The following is a 15418-nucleotide window of genomic DNA, read 5'->3' on the forward strand; positions in this document are numbered from 1 at the left end:
GGAAACCCGGTTGGTGTCAGCTTTCCAAGCAATGGTCGTGGTCAAAATATTCAATTGAAATAAAATCTTCAGTTGTATATTCTAAGAAGTGCTTGCGATGTGGGAGTTGTGTTTTGTGTTCCAACTCCTGTCCTTCTAGCCTGGATTAAAGTCGGATAAACGGTAACCCATGTGACGAAGTCTGTGAAAGAATGAAAGTGTACTTATTATTATTAGTTTATTTATTTATTTATTATTATTATATTATTCATTAATTAACTAATGTATATTGCCGTATGTAAACTTCCTTCCGTATGACGCCCGATTAATTAATTAATGTATTATTATTATTATTATTATTTATTATTATTTATTTTATTATATTAATTTATTTAATTTATTAATTATTCATCATTTTTATGACTTTATTATTTACTTGAAGGATTTCAAGATGACTTGCTTCACTGCTGTTCTTTGATGCATTTTAGAATAATTATAAATAAATATATATACAGAGAGATAGATGGCAATAATAACAATAAAGTTATTTAAGAGAACGGGAAATGTGTGCACTACACGATGAACCGATAAGTTAACTACAACACAGAAAAATATGGCAATATACAATAAAAACCTAGAGATCCGCAAACAACTAACCTCTTCACCAAGAATTCACACAATGTTCTTTTGTCAACCGTCAACAACGGTTGACAAAACCGTTCAAACCGCATTGTCGTGGAACGGCTGTTCAAACAGCGGGAGCAACCGCAAGGCGTTCGAAGCGAGGGGAGGACGCTCCGGCGCAATTTCCCACACGACGTCGAACGCAGCAGGCGAGAGATGGCGGAGCGGCTGTAGCGCAGCGTCCGGCCTCCAGCGAGTTAGCAGGAGTACTGGGAGTCAGCGGAAAGTGGAGCAGCTGGCACGGTAAAATACATGTGTACATACGCCGGGCTACTTTACTTCCCTCCCCTCCCCCCCAGAAACACAAGCTACTTTCATCATTTTTCAGTTGCCTGTAGTTTTCTACAACGGGCTGTCTTAATCATAGCGGACGTGGCTAACTAGCATGCTACACCGTAAGCCCACGGGCCCGTCTGGCGGCGGCATACGTTGCGCGATAAACGCGAGGGAATTTGAGCAGAGGCCAAAAAAGAGCGTTTTGCTGGAACCCAAAGGCCTGCGATACATGTTGCGCAAACAACGCGCAACGGGGTGTCATTAGTTTTCGGTCGAACTTGTGCTAACCCTAACGGCTGGCTAGGCTAGGCTAGACCACGGACTGGGTTGTTTATGTCTGTGCAGTTCCGCACATCCAAGACCCCACCACACCGACAGTGAACAACCGGCTGATGTTTCACTCCATCACGTAGCGTTAGATTGCTTTGGACTTCTAATGCGAATGAACTGACTGGTTGTTGTTGAGCGAATGTGTTTACAGATTTCTATCCTTTAATGTATGTCATTTATATATTTTATATACATTCTACATCCTATTTTCGGGTGTGAGTTGTTGTTAATTGTGTTTATTGTATATTGCCATTTATATATATATATATATATATATATATATATATATAAATATTCTGTAGTCAAGGTTAAGGTTCATTATGATATCGCCAAGTTTTCATTTTTTTTATTTGTTTGCCTGTTTTTTTTTAATGAGCTGCTTTATACACCACAATTTCCCTCTCAGGATGAATTATCTATCTATCTATCTATCTATCTATCTATCTATCTATACTCTAGCCAGACCAAGCTTTTCAGAATATTAACTTATACCCCTTTCCCACAAAGGGAAAAACCCGGGTGTCAGTCCCGGGTCAATTGACCCTGCAATTAGACACAGGCTTTAATGGGCTGGGTCTGGGTCTACCTGCTAATCTTGGCCCCCTTTACCTACGCTGCCGGTGGAAGTTCCAGACACTGGCGTGTAAATAGATTAAAGATTAAAGATTCAAGAGGTTTATTTGTCACATATATATACATACGTTCATACATATATGCAGTGAAATGTCTTTGCAACGCACCCAGAGGTTATGCACAATAGTTACTCAACCGAACATAATTGCCTTATTCCTACCTAGCTAACTAACTGAAACGAACTGATTCCTAAAACGTAATGCAGTTAGTGAATAGAATAATATAAATAAAAATTAAATAATACAAAAAGATAATACAAAGTGGGGGTACAAAATAGAAGGGAATAGAGTTATGTATATGGGACAGGCTATTTGTATATACAGATATCTGCAGTAAAGTGAATGTGAATAAAGTGTGTATGGAGATATACAGTCCAGTAGACAACAGTACGACACAGCAATACAGTAACACCGAACAGCATAGCAATACAGCATAGTGTGCAATAACCCAGAACAGTGATACAGTATGCAGTACTGTATGCTACATACAGTGCAGTGGGGTCTGTGTGAGTGTCTCAGTGCCTTTTGTTAGGACCCCTGGTGAGTTCAGCTTTGACAGTCCTTATGGCTTACGGGAAGAAACTCTGTCTCAGTTTCTCTGTCCTCGCAGTGTGGCTGCAGAGGCGCTTGCCCGACCATAGCAGCTGGAATAAACAATAGAATAGAACAGACAGGAATATCCGTGTAGCATTCGATCATTTCATATCCCATTTAGAGTCCAAGATCAAAATCAGAAGACTTCGAATGACTTTTTTTTCCGCATTGGGGACCATGCAATGTTTTGAGTGTGGGGATCGAACCGTGGGGAGCACAGCGGAGAACCACCACCCTCCCCACCGGGCTCCAGTCACTCTAGCATCGTTACAAGCCGGTTCCCGCTCCCAGCCGCCGAAGGACTGGTATGCGTATCGGCCGGTGTGCACCCGCATGGATACTCCATGTTGTTTCTACTTTAGTGTTGGGTCGTTCATTAACTGATCCGATTCTTTTGGACGGCTCAAAATACTTTTTTTTTGCCAAGTTTTACAGTTTTATGACATTGTTTGTTCTTTATTGGTCACATGACACACCGCACTACAACACATGCATATATATACACACACACGCTTTTTTGGGTGGTGGCCAGTGAAATGTGGCCTTTGCATTTCTCCCAGGTCCTGGCTTGTCCTTCAGAATCAGAATCAGAAATACTTTAATAATCCCAGGGGGAAATTACTTAAATTACTTACTTCCTCCGGGGGGGCAGCCAGAAGCAGTGGGCAGCATTCGTCGACGCGCCCGGGGACCTGGTACCAGGTGTCCATCGCTGGTCAGACGATGGTGATGTGTGCATGTTTTTGGTGGGGGTCCTTACTGATGTTAGGTGGAGAACATGCAAACTCCTATTTGGGTGATAACCCGCCGGAGCACGGTGCCAACAGCGCCCCAGGCAGGAATCGAACCCAGGACCTTCTTGCTGTGAGGCAGCAGTGCAATGCATTCGGGTTTAAAAAAAACCAAAACAAACGCTAATTTCGGTGTGAAACTGTTAAGTTAGACTTGGAAGGATCAGCTGCGACAAGGTGGTATTGGCTTGGGGCCTTTTTGCAAATCTGTAGAGTCTACTCTAATCTCAAACGGCTGTTTTGATTGAACAGAAAATAAACAATGCCCTTTACATCTATAAAATGTTGAATTGAGATGTAAACATGTGCCTGGAAATATACAAACTGTAATTGAATGGTACAATAACCCCCCGCCCTTTTACCATCAGATGCATTAGAGTTGCTTGGAGTGTTGCTATTGCCAAAAGACAACAAGGACATAGAAGAAATGTAAACCCAGGGACCTTACTCAGGCCAGTCGAAGTCCTCCATACATATTGCAATGAATTAGGATCATATCTGACTAATACAGCTTTCCCACTGCGCCAAAAACCTGGTAACGGTTAACATCCAGCATTTTTCATTGGTGGGAAAGGTAACACCTGGGTTTCAGTCCCGGGTCAAATGACCCTTTTTATCGGTTCCGGCTCAGATCGACTCTGATGTAAACACTACACCTGGGCGACCCGCTAATTTCGGCCCCTTTAACGGCGTGATGCGACGTGCATTGAAGTTCCGGACGTTGCCATATAAATAGACAGAAATATCCATGTATCATTCGATCATTTCATATCAAGTTCAAGAGATTATTTGTTCGATAATCAAAATCATGGGGAGCCATGGAATGTTTTCAGTGTGGGGATTGCTCCGTGAAGGTCACGGCGAGAACCCCCACACTCCCCGCCGGACTCCGAGCCACTCTGGCACCGCCCTAAGCCGGTCTCTGAGCTGGAGGAGCTTCTCCGCTTCCCACCAGTAATGATATAAAAACGATCCAATTATTTTAAACGGCTCTTTTGTAGGAGCGAAGGGAACAGAGTCTCGCTGGGTGATGAGCCGTTTATGTTTATTAATTGGCATTTGTCCTGGCAATGGGAAAGGCGTCAATTGCCTATTTAAGCAGGATAAACCGCGGTTAAAAACTCAGGTATACCCGCTAATTTTGGTGTAAAAACAGTATAGGCACTTTATACCCCCCACTCCCATGCTGCTGTAGGAATGTGTTGGAGTCGAGAGGTCAAGGCACAGACTGCGTCGGAGAGCGGAGGCTCTCCCCCTCTCCGCTTAGAGCTGTTGAGTAACCACTGGTGATCGGGTCCCACTTCCCCGCTCTACAGTCCCGTACAGAGACGTTGAGGTGCAGGTGCTCAAAAAACAATAAAAGGCACATGGCAAGCTCCTGTTCAAGGCATTTGGCTGCTCTGGGAAAACGGAGCAGCACGCACACATCGCAGGTGCGCCGAGATTCATGATGTGTTCCTCATAAATATATCTTGCCCAGACAATCTGCTACCCTGATGCCCATTAACACTATAAAAAAAGGGCACCTGATAAGAAGGGCACCATGGGGTCGGTGGGGCAGGTGCTCGGGCACCCCCCCGTCCCTCCCCCGCGTGTACTTGCCGCTCAATATGCAAATCTTGTGATTATGATAAAGCAATATATAATATAATCTCATAGAGAAAGATTTCAATTTATTTGTTTTCCTTTGTTTCTTACTTGTATGGAAAATGTAATGTATTTTTTTGTTTCTCCTCCAGACAGCGGCGCATGCCAGCTCCCGTGCCTGTCTTTTTATTTTAGATCGATTTTTTTTTTTGTTTGTTTCCTGCATATATGAAACAACATTCTCAAACACAACTGAGTTAAAGGACTAACCCATTCCATATTGTTAAAAAAACAAAACAAACTGTGTGTCCCCATTGTCCCGACAGTGGGGATGCACAGGTTTTTTCCTTGTTGCTTTGATACTTAATTTAGCAAAAACTAGATGTTTTTGTGTAAATACTTTAAACAGTAGGATTTAAACAGTAAATCCTGCACTTCTGGAACGGGGAGACCCTGCATTTCACATTACATTACGTTCTATGCACGAGAACCCCACCGCACACATACACGCGCCCCTGATAAAGTCGATATACAGTGATTGGAATTTTGCATGATCGCCCAAGCTTAGTTGGTGCATTGTTTTTACAAAAGGATTGTGATCTGCTGAAATAATTGCTATCAAGCGTTTTGTGCCAGCCTCAAATGTGATCAGAAACGTATTTACTTGGACTGGTACGTCCATCAAGCATCAGTTATTGTGAAGGTGCATGTTACCTTCCATTAAGTTGTGCTTGGTTGTAAACATACCTTGAATTTGGGTTTACACTTTGCAAACATAATAGGTAGGGATGAAATTTGTGTCCCTGAGAATTGTGATCTCAATTAAACTACATCAAGAAAATCATGTTTCTGATTTTATTCTAAATCGTGAGGCCCTACTCGCCTTATAATATCTTATATCTTGCTCTTCTGATGTGAAATAAGTTGCTCAATACCTCTCCATGTCTCACACGTTTGGCTGCTTCATGTCAAATTTCATCCTCTTATGTGAATGCACCCAGGGATTAATAAGAGGCTGAGAGAGGCTGATTATGCCCTGTTGGCACCATGCTCCGGCGGGTTATCTCCCAAATAGGAGCCTTTTCCCCACCAAAAACATGCACACATCACCATCGTTTGACCAGCGATGGACACTTGATACCAGGTCTCCGGGCGCGTCGACGAATGCTGCCCACTGCTCCTGGCTGCCCCCCCAGAGGAAGGACAAGCCAGGATGAGTGAAATGCAGAGGCCACATTTCACGGGCCAACACCCAAAAAAACGTGTGTGTGTATATATGCGTGTGTTGTAGTGTGGTAGGTTTTGCGTAGCTAAAACTTTGTCGGATGGTTAAATGGTCTGTGTGAGACAGGCCCCTGGTGTCACAACAACAAGAGTATTTGTGCCATTTTCAATCCTCTCATGTAGTCTCGTTGCTGTGTTGCCAACCACTTTTCATATGTTAAAGTTAATCTCAGACCATGTATATTGAGTTCCACAAACACTTAATTGGAAGTGTTGTTCCCTTTCATGTCATAAATCTACATGTTATAGATTGGATGTGTGCCCATTAAGACAGTATTAATGAATGGAAATAAATTGGGAATATGGGAAATAAATTGCCCAACCTGTAAATATGCCCGTATATAAAGACGACTGTTGACAAGGCTATATCTTATTGCGTTAAAATGTTGTGCTCTTTAAAATGTATGAGCTCGTTTCTGGACCCCAACGATTACAAAATAGGTTTCTGAAATTATATGATTGTAAAGGCACTTGGTTGAAGGAAAAGAAAAACCCTACCGATTCATTTCATTCTGAGTGTAGATAGAACAAGGCATTTGAACTAACTTTAGGTGGCTAAAGCCAAGCTTATCCCGTACTGCATGCATGCAATAATACATTTCTGCAGACAGACGTGCATCATCTAACTGTTAAACCATAAACTATAGATCAGTGATGTTTTTTTTTTTAGCATTTTTGTAGTAGAGTGGCAAAAAAAAAAAAGGATACGTTCTGCTTTTTGTTTTCATATCAAAGGCCTGACCTAATGAGGCTTGTCCATTTTACAGTCCGTTTCATCAGCAGGCGTCTCAGGCAATCCCTTTTTCACAAGCCAGGACCCTGGAGAGTGCTGGCAGACTTTGGCCATGTTTACACCTAGCATTTTTATGTGTCTTGGGTGATCCGGTCACAAGTGGACAGCTCTAAGTATGTTTGTTCACACCTGGCATGAGAATACGTCTCCACATGCATATCCAGTAACCACATGTGATCGGATCTCACTTCCCTACTCTACATGCAAAAAAACATGTACATCATTTCCCTTTGCAAAGACCAAATGCGAAGATCTTGGCGTGCAGAATCAAAATAATACAGACTGGGTCTATTCCTTGGCGTGATCCAGGCAAACAAAATCGGCCAAGATGTTTGTGCTTGTAATGTATCTATGAGCTTTTTGAAAATTTCAGATGTTGTGGACAAAGCCAGCTTACGTGATTTGGGAACCAAATGCATATGAGAAAAAGAAAGAGAAGAGCCAAGGCTTTCGCCTCTGCTGTGGCTTCTTGTTGTTGTTTGAGTAAATACTTCCACTTACGCAGAGGACGTCAGTTGAGTAGGCGGTCCTTCAGTGTGGCCCAGGACACATTCAAGTACACACTGCTAAAACAATGTGAACATATGCGGCCCTGAGTGATTGGATCGCAATGCGTCCTCAATGTGTCTTGGGCGTGTTGACACCTGTATTTAGAGTCTCCTCCTAGTCTCCTTGTGATCGGATCACCCAAAGCGCATTTTAATGCCAGGTGTAAACAGGGCCTTAGTTCCAGTCCCTTATAAATTGCCCTTCAGTTCTCTGGCTGTCAAATATAAATGCTCCATGAAGGAGGACAGTTAAATGAAGGCTAGCTGCCTCTTCGCTTTGATCATATCAGAAATCAGGACTGTTTTACAGCTTTGGAAATTTCCACACTAGCTTCTTCATCGGCTGCTACCTTAAAATGGCGTAGCATATATTTTCACAGAACTACAATGTGAACCTCTTTTACTGGATTTCTGGATTATTAATTAGAGCTGAAAGTTAGACTCTGCCAAGAGGTTATGAAACAAACTCATCAATATTGGTCTCTGTGCGCACTTGTATTATGGTAAACAGGAAAGTTTTATAAAGCTCACTGTAATTCAAACGTCACCAGTAACCATAGGCTTTCAATGGCACCTTGTAATCCTTCTTCGCGGCAACCCTAACTTGTGCCAAAACACGTCAAGGTGGAGGGAGCTTGGGACTTTTAAAATCTCCAGACCGATGTGGAGGACTGACTTTATGACTGAATTGTTAAATTCTGCTACTAGCGCAAGAAATTAAAGTAGTATACAGTAGCTCTTGGGGATGGGATGGCTGAGAGCAGAGGAGGCGTAGGTTCAGTTTGGGTTTGCGGAGGAGAAATGTTTGCCAATGTAGTTGTAGTTTATATGGCTTCTTTTTGCTCTGGGGGTGGGGGGTGTTATACATGAAAATACATTAAAAATCGTAATTATCAATTACACTTTTTTACCAGTATCTGGTCCAATTCTGTGCTTGTGTAAAAAACTCCACGACCTACAACTTCAATGTTCAAGACCCAACAATTAGTACTCAGTAATGGTGTGGGTGCACCCCTACTTTCAAGCTATTTTAGCAAGGCACTATCCCAAACCACTTTTCTATTTGAAAATGTTGTGCCAGCATGGCTAAAGTGCACAGTTGGATATTGTTTATAGGGGAGTTTTAACAAGGCTGCACTCCACTCATGCGCTTATTTCAGTGTAGGGGTGTCTTTAACTTGGTCAATATTTCAATAGGCACGAAAGAAAGACAAAGGAGTCCTTCTCCTCATAAGCAGCACTTAAGGCTAGTCAGCTGGTAGCCTTTTGCCTCAGGTTTTCTTATCTAAGCTTGTGATTCAAGGACAGAAAGTGTAGGTAGGCGCACGTCAGTCAGTGAGCTGACATGGTGACATCTGACTTTTTGGAACTAATGACATCCAAGGTTTCATCACCTTAAAATACATTCATACATATACTGTATTTTTTTTTTTTTACACATTTCCAAGCATGTGTGCATGTGCTTGTGTGTGTGCGCGCGCACACTGATCAGCCACAATATTAAAACCACCACTTATGACCCCTCGAGGCATGGACTCCACAAGACCCCTGAAGGTGTCCTGTGGTATCTGGCACCAAGACGTTAGCCGCAGACCCTTTAAGTCCTGTAAGTTGCGAGGTGGGGTCCCCAAGGGTCGGCCGTGTTCTTCCAGCACATCCCATAGATGCTCGATCAGATCGGTCCTTAACCCCGGTCATCAACATGATGTAGAAGAAATTGGATTCATCAGACCAGGCCACCTTCCTTATTGCTACATGGTCCAGTTCTGACACGTGCCTATTGTAGGTGCTTTGGCGGTGGACAGGGGTCATGGACACTCTGACTGGTCTGCAGCTACACAGCCCCATAGGCAGCAAGTTGCGATGCAGTGTGGGTACTGACACCTTTCTATCATAGCAGCATTAACTTTTTCAGTAATGTGTGCTACAGTAGCTCTTCCGTGGAATCGTATTAGACGCGCTAGGCTTTTCTCCCCACGCACATTACCATAGGCGCCATTACCCTGTTGCCAGTTCCCCTTCCTTGGACCACTTCTGGTAGGTACTAACCACTGCATACTGGGAACACCCGATAAGACCCGCCGTTTTGGAGATGCTCAGACCCAGTCGTCTAGCCATCACAATTTGGCCCTTGTTAAAGTTGCTCAGATCCTTTCGCGTGCCCATTTGTCCTGTTTCGAACACATCAACTGACCGTTCACTTTTTGCCTAATATATCCCACCCCTTGACAGGTGCCATTGGAACAGATGATCAATGTTATTCACTTCACCTGTCAGTGGTTTTAATGTTGTGGCTGATCGCTGTATTTTGTAGCTGATTGCAATATGAGGAACAGCCGTTTAGCGGTGGCATTGAATTTAGGGTTAAGCAACCATAAGGGCATATTTGCAGCTGTTTCAGCTTTAGCACAAAATGTTGGTTGATTGCAGTGAGTTTGGCCAACTTTTCACATCAAAGATTGACTTTTGTGTTGACTTCACCCTCCCTACAATTTAAATATAAAAGCCTGAAATATTTTTAGGGATTCTTTTATTCATGCCATAATTTTCTTCTGGCTCTTTCAGCATTGACTTCATAAAGGACACGATAGAACGCCACCAGTTAAGTTCTAGGCAAGTGCAATAAGGTTTTAGGTTCAGCTGGATTAGTGGTAGCCTTTTGAAAGGAGCGTTTTATGAAACACGTTATGACATTTACCATACTTTTATTGAAAACAAAGCATGAATAAACTGCATGAATTCTAGTTCACAAAGCTTGCACTTTGTTTTTTTGTCTCCTGACCTGGTCAAAATAAGATTGGATTTGATTAAATCCAATTGTATCTGCAAAAACTCCACAAAATTCATATCAGGGCTGGCTTGATCATGCAGCAATTTCCAACCAAAGACTGCTCGAAATCTTCCCCAAAGCCCTCAAAAATAAGCAGACATTCCAATTTACTCCATCTAACAGTGTTTCAATTAGGCTGTTTTTATTCTTCTAATCCAAATGTCTAATAGAAATCTGTTGCTTTCTGTCTGCTTGGAAAGGTTGGTGACATGAATAGTTACTGAAAAGTTTGTCACTTTCAGCTGGATAAGAATAAACACCATGCAGATATTACCATGTTTGGCAGCTTAAGGCATCAGGGCAGTAAGGTGACAGTAAACAGTGTCTCACTAAAAATATTGGTATCTTTAAATATGCTGCAGTAATGCTGCATTTGTGTTGAACCAAGTATTGATCAGCATTGCCAAGAGTTTGTTCTGCTTTCTTATTTTCATGATTGGAAGTTGATGGTACTCATCTCATTGTTCTTTAAAATTTAATGAGTGTAACCTGTTGCAATGAAACAAAGGAAATTTACCATTTTTTTGTGAAAACAGTGTCTGTTTTTGTTTTATGAAAAATAACAGTGCTTCATGTTGTCACTTAAATGTCTCGTGGAGCTTAGTCATTTTCTTTTTCTAATTGCCTTTGGTTGCATGTTTGTGAGCTGATATAAATGCAACATGATTGTGTTATAGCAGGGAACAAGTTATTTCAAAGGTTATAGACGAACAATATATCTTTGATTGGCGAACCCGATCATAATGGGTTTTTTTTTTATCTCGGAATGTGGAATAGTTATCTTTAAAGTCAATATCTCAATGTGATGTGATAAAGCTTGTGATTTAAGATTTATGGTGTGGCAGCAAGGAGCTTGTCTTAGCATATCTCAAGACTTCCTTCATTCATCTAAATCAGTGGTCTGGAACTCAAATGACCTGGGGGTCACTGGCCAGGTTATCTTCTTCTAGGGAGGCTATGTTGGATGTCAAAGGAAAACTGGCGTATTTTATTTTTTTATTTTTTCCTCCTGTACAGTGAATTGCCTTGTTATCCTGTTAGGAATAGCTCTCTTATTATCTATTTAATTCATATTTTTTTTTAAATTTTGAAAACATTAAGTACATTTGTTCGGATTAATTAAGCATTGTGATTTGAAAAAAATATTTGCGGGCCAGTTTTATCAATAACATCATATATCGCCACATTAAATTTTCTCGTGGGCCAGATTTGGCCCCGCGGCCTGGAGTTTGACGCCCCTGATCTAAATGCTGTTCATAAGAGATCAGAGTCTTAATACTCTGACTTTTAATGCAATTTATTTCATACAATGTTATAGATGCGGTTGGGATCGGAACAGAGCATGTGAGGGGAATATTGTGGGTGTAAATCTTGCGCTGCGCTCACGGGATCGCTCCAGTTATCGTCTTTTCCCCTAAAATGCTTGCTGTTCCACTCTGCCCTCACCATTATCTACTTTTGGCAGCTGTTGATTTTGTGTGTGTGTGTGTGTGTGTGTGTGTGTGTGTGTGTGTGTGTGTGTGTGTGTGTGTGTGTGTGTGTGTGTGTGTGTGTGTGTGTGTGTGTGTGTGTGTGTGTGTGTGTGTGTGTGTGTGAGTGACTCCAGGCCTCGCTGTTGCAGTTAAGAAAAATAGATAAAATCGTCGATGCAGGCCGAGGACGAAAAACACTGTGGAACTGTGTGTAAAATTTTAATTTCATGACTGAAATCAATCAATACAAAACAGTACCTTACATTTATTGGGTATTTAAACGACATCCCTGGGATTGGACCAAATGCTACGACCTGTGGTTCTGTAACTCCCTCCCTCCCTCTCCTCTCACTTAACATCCACTGATACACAGCGCACTGAGCGGTACTTTATTATCCACTGAGGTGTAACGCTGCATTGTGAGGTATTCCCTTTATCTATTCCATTTTATTTTATTTTATTGTATTTTATTTTATTCTATATATTTTTATTTTATTCTATAAGTATTCGACTATCTGTATTACGTTTTAGGAATAAGTTAGTTGGTCTATTAGAAATAAATTTTTCCCTAGGACATATTGTGTGTTATCACTGGGTGCGTTGCATTACATTTCACTGCATATATGTATGAAAGTATGTATATGTATGTAACGAATAAACCTCTTGAACCTTGAACTTAAAATGGGAAGTGGGAGAGTTAGAAGAAAGCACAAAAATGTGACTGTAATGTTAACAAATAAAATGTGAGGTGCATCGATGCATCGAGTGCCAGATATATTTTCAGATTCTGTTCCGGTCAAATTTACATGGCCAGTACACTGCTCGTGTACTGTACTCGTAAAATGCTCCAACACTCAAACCCGAAACCAACAAAACGTAACGTAGTTGCTTAGTTGACGCTCAAAAAAGAGAGCAAAAGAAAAAAAATGTTGGCTGTTTAGAGGCACTTCAAGGAATACAAAGAATATTGGATCAATTATTTATGTATCTATCGCCTGACAATATTCCAAAATTGTGCAGACATGCGTGTCTATCACTGTCACAGCGGAGCGATTGTGATTAAAGGTTTGACTGTTTTTCTTTTTATTTGTGTATGTGTATGTGTATATATACATATATATACATTTTTTTTTTTTTTAGACTTTGTTTTTGACAAGTCAGTCAGTAAAACAAGTCATTGGATTTGACTCAGTTGGTTTAATGCGCGGTGAGGGAAGGAGGACTTCCATTCGACGAAAGTGAGAAGAGTTGGCCATTTATTTTATTTGTTTATTGTTTTGTAATGAGTGCAATTAATTTGCAAAGTTAATAAAATAAATAATATATATAATTGTATATTTGCACTTAAAGTGAAAGACACTTTCGTTTGAAGTTTGAACTGGACATTTCCAGGTTAGTTATACAGTATGTTGGGTCCTACTAAAACTCACTGAGAGTTACAGGCTGAAACTTGGTGACAGTCCCATATTCAATTTTATTGGAATTCGGTGACAGTTTCATGTTCTATTATTGTTCCATAGTTATGCGGAACAATAATAAACGGTGCCAAAATAAGAAAACTCAATATTGTGGTAACTGAAAATCGCAGTGGTAGTCCTTATGTGCAGCTGTCCAATCACATGAGCATGATCAGTTCATGGGATGTATGTGTCTTCGATGTACAGCAAATCGGAATCTGCATGTCAGAATTGGTGCATCTCTATTTGGTAAACATTGGTTTGGTAACTTTACGAGATGATGCATTTCAAGGGGTATAATGAGATTAATTTATTTACTTTATAAAGTCAGCCGTCGTAGCTCGCATGGGCCATGGGGCTTTTCCTTTATCGTAGCAGGGTATCAGACAGCTTATCCTGGGGCTGTGCTGCTGACATGGATAATTGCCTATCTTATTGCAACAGTCTGCCCACATACTATAATTTGGTTCTGGCACATACTGTCCCTATCTTTTAAATTGGGTTTCTTGTAAGCTGCTTGAAAGTTGCCTGCTCCAATTTGGACTTTCTGTGTGTGTGAGTGTGTTTAGGCCTATTGCTGTCAATATTATGTCGTACCAAAGGCTTAGCTCGATACAGGATCAGAAGGAAGTGGATGTGCACCCTCCTCAAGCTGGGGTACTGCCTATTAGCCAGCATTTTGCTTTCTACCACTGTCAAATCGTCTCAAAATTTGTTTCCCACTTCCTGGTTCAGGGTAGGGCAGTAGCTTGTAGTGATTTTCACAGTTTTGAGAGGGACTGTTTGTTTTTCAAATCACAATAAATGAAGGCTATGTGTTTTTTAAATTAAATTTATTCTTATTTTAAGCGTTAAAATTAGGTGCACATGTTCTATTTAGGTACATGTGATTGATTCTCCTTGTTTAGAATCCCATTGCTAAATCCAAAATGACTAAACAATTCACACTGCATGTTTTTCTAATCAGCAGGGGTCTAACTTGTGTGACTTGGATTCAGCATTGGCGCTAAGGTTGTCTCATGCCCAATATTTCTGGTTAGAGGGTGGCCTTCCTGCTTGTGGCAAAGTAGGAGGAACACTGGATTCAAGGGTATTCCCGCTATTCCTTACTGTTCTAAGTTGGCAAAGGCAAAAGGTTATTTGATGCTCTGTTCTAATCAGAGTTTCTGTTGGAAAAAATTGGTGCCAGTCAATGTGTCCTAGAAGATTTCAATGTCATGGACAAATGGGAGGGATTCTGGTCAAATATTATCTGTTTATTGAGCTATAAAACAATTGCTAAGCAGGCTACGGTACATAGAGTGACATCATCAAGGCATGTAGATGTATAATATTATTTACTGATTATTCAAAATAAAACAAGTCCCATCTGTTGCACGCCCCCTTTTTAAAAATTAATAAATATGATGAATATTAGTCCTTGAAATCAAATATTTTCCCATTCGTTAACAATAAGTAACAAGTGCAGCCCCTTTTAATATTTACCTAAAAACTAAATAAATATGACAAATATGTCTAAATAAATAATAAAGTTTGTGGTGTTGTCCGTCTTCGTCGGGACGTCCTGTCGACATATTTTACACAATGAACATTTACCGTCTGCTTTGGGTCGAAAGTTAAATAACCAAAAAAAAGCCAAACTATGGATGTACGTGTCATCATCTTTCTGCTTCTCTTCTGGACGCTGTGCTTTGTCTCCGCACCGTGTGTGTCTACTGTGTTTACAAGCGCAACCTGTCCACGAGGGAGGGGGCGGGGCTTAGTTCTATATCAACAAAAGTGATTGGTCAGAGGTGAGCTTTCAGGTCAGCTTCAGATTGTCCAAACTGATTGGCTTCCCGTTGCAACTTACCGAGCGTGGAAATGAACAGATCTGCAGACTTTTTTTATCCAAATAATTCACTCGGCACTAATTCAAATTGTTCTTGGAGGGAATTATTTTCACCGGACATTATGACCGGAGAGATTTAAATATGTCCGACTTTCCTGTCAAAAACTTATTATAATGCACACTGACTGACATGTGCTTGACTTGAAGAATCTCAGTTGACTGACGGTTTCCAACTGATGATTTGACTCGTCGACTTTCAGGGGGCAGCCCAAGCACCTTCATATTATTTGACTACTTCCATGAGTCAGCATCAGAGTAGAGCCTTGACCG

The 15418-nt window shown here is 41.1% G+C and overlaps 1 protein-coding gene across 1 annotated transcript in view; it reads left to right on the top strand.

Annotated features, from left to right (window-relative positions):
* The first annotated feature begins 794 nt into the window (after positions 1–794).
* wwp1 (WW domain containing E3 ubiquitin protein ligase 1) overlaps positions 795–15418 on the top strand; it is a 50043-nt gene continuing 35419 nt past the window's right edge. The window contains exon 1 of the mRNA XM_080020339.1: positions 795–906. The gene's annotated coding sequence lies outside the window, so the exon portion shown is untranslated. The remainder of the gene's footprint in view (positions 907–15418) is intronic.

This window comes from Zeus faber, assembly GCF_960531495.2.
Source record: "Zeus faber genome assembly, chromosome: 19".
Classification (NCBI taxonomy): Eukaryota; Metazoa; Chordata; class Actinopteri; order Zeiformes; family Zeidae; genus Zeus; species Zeus faber.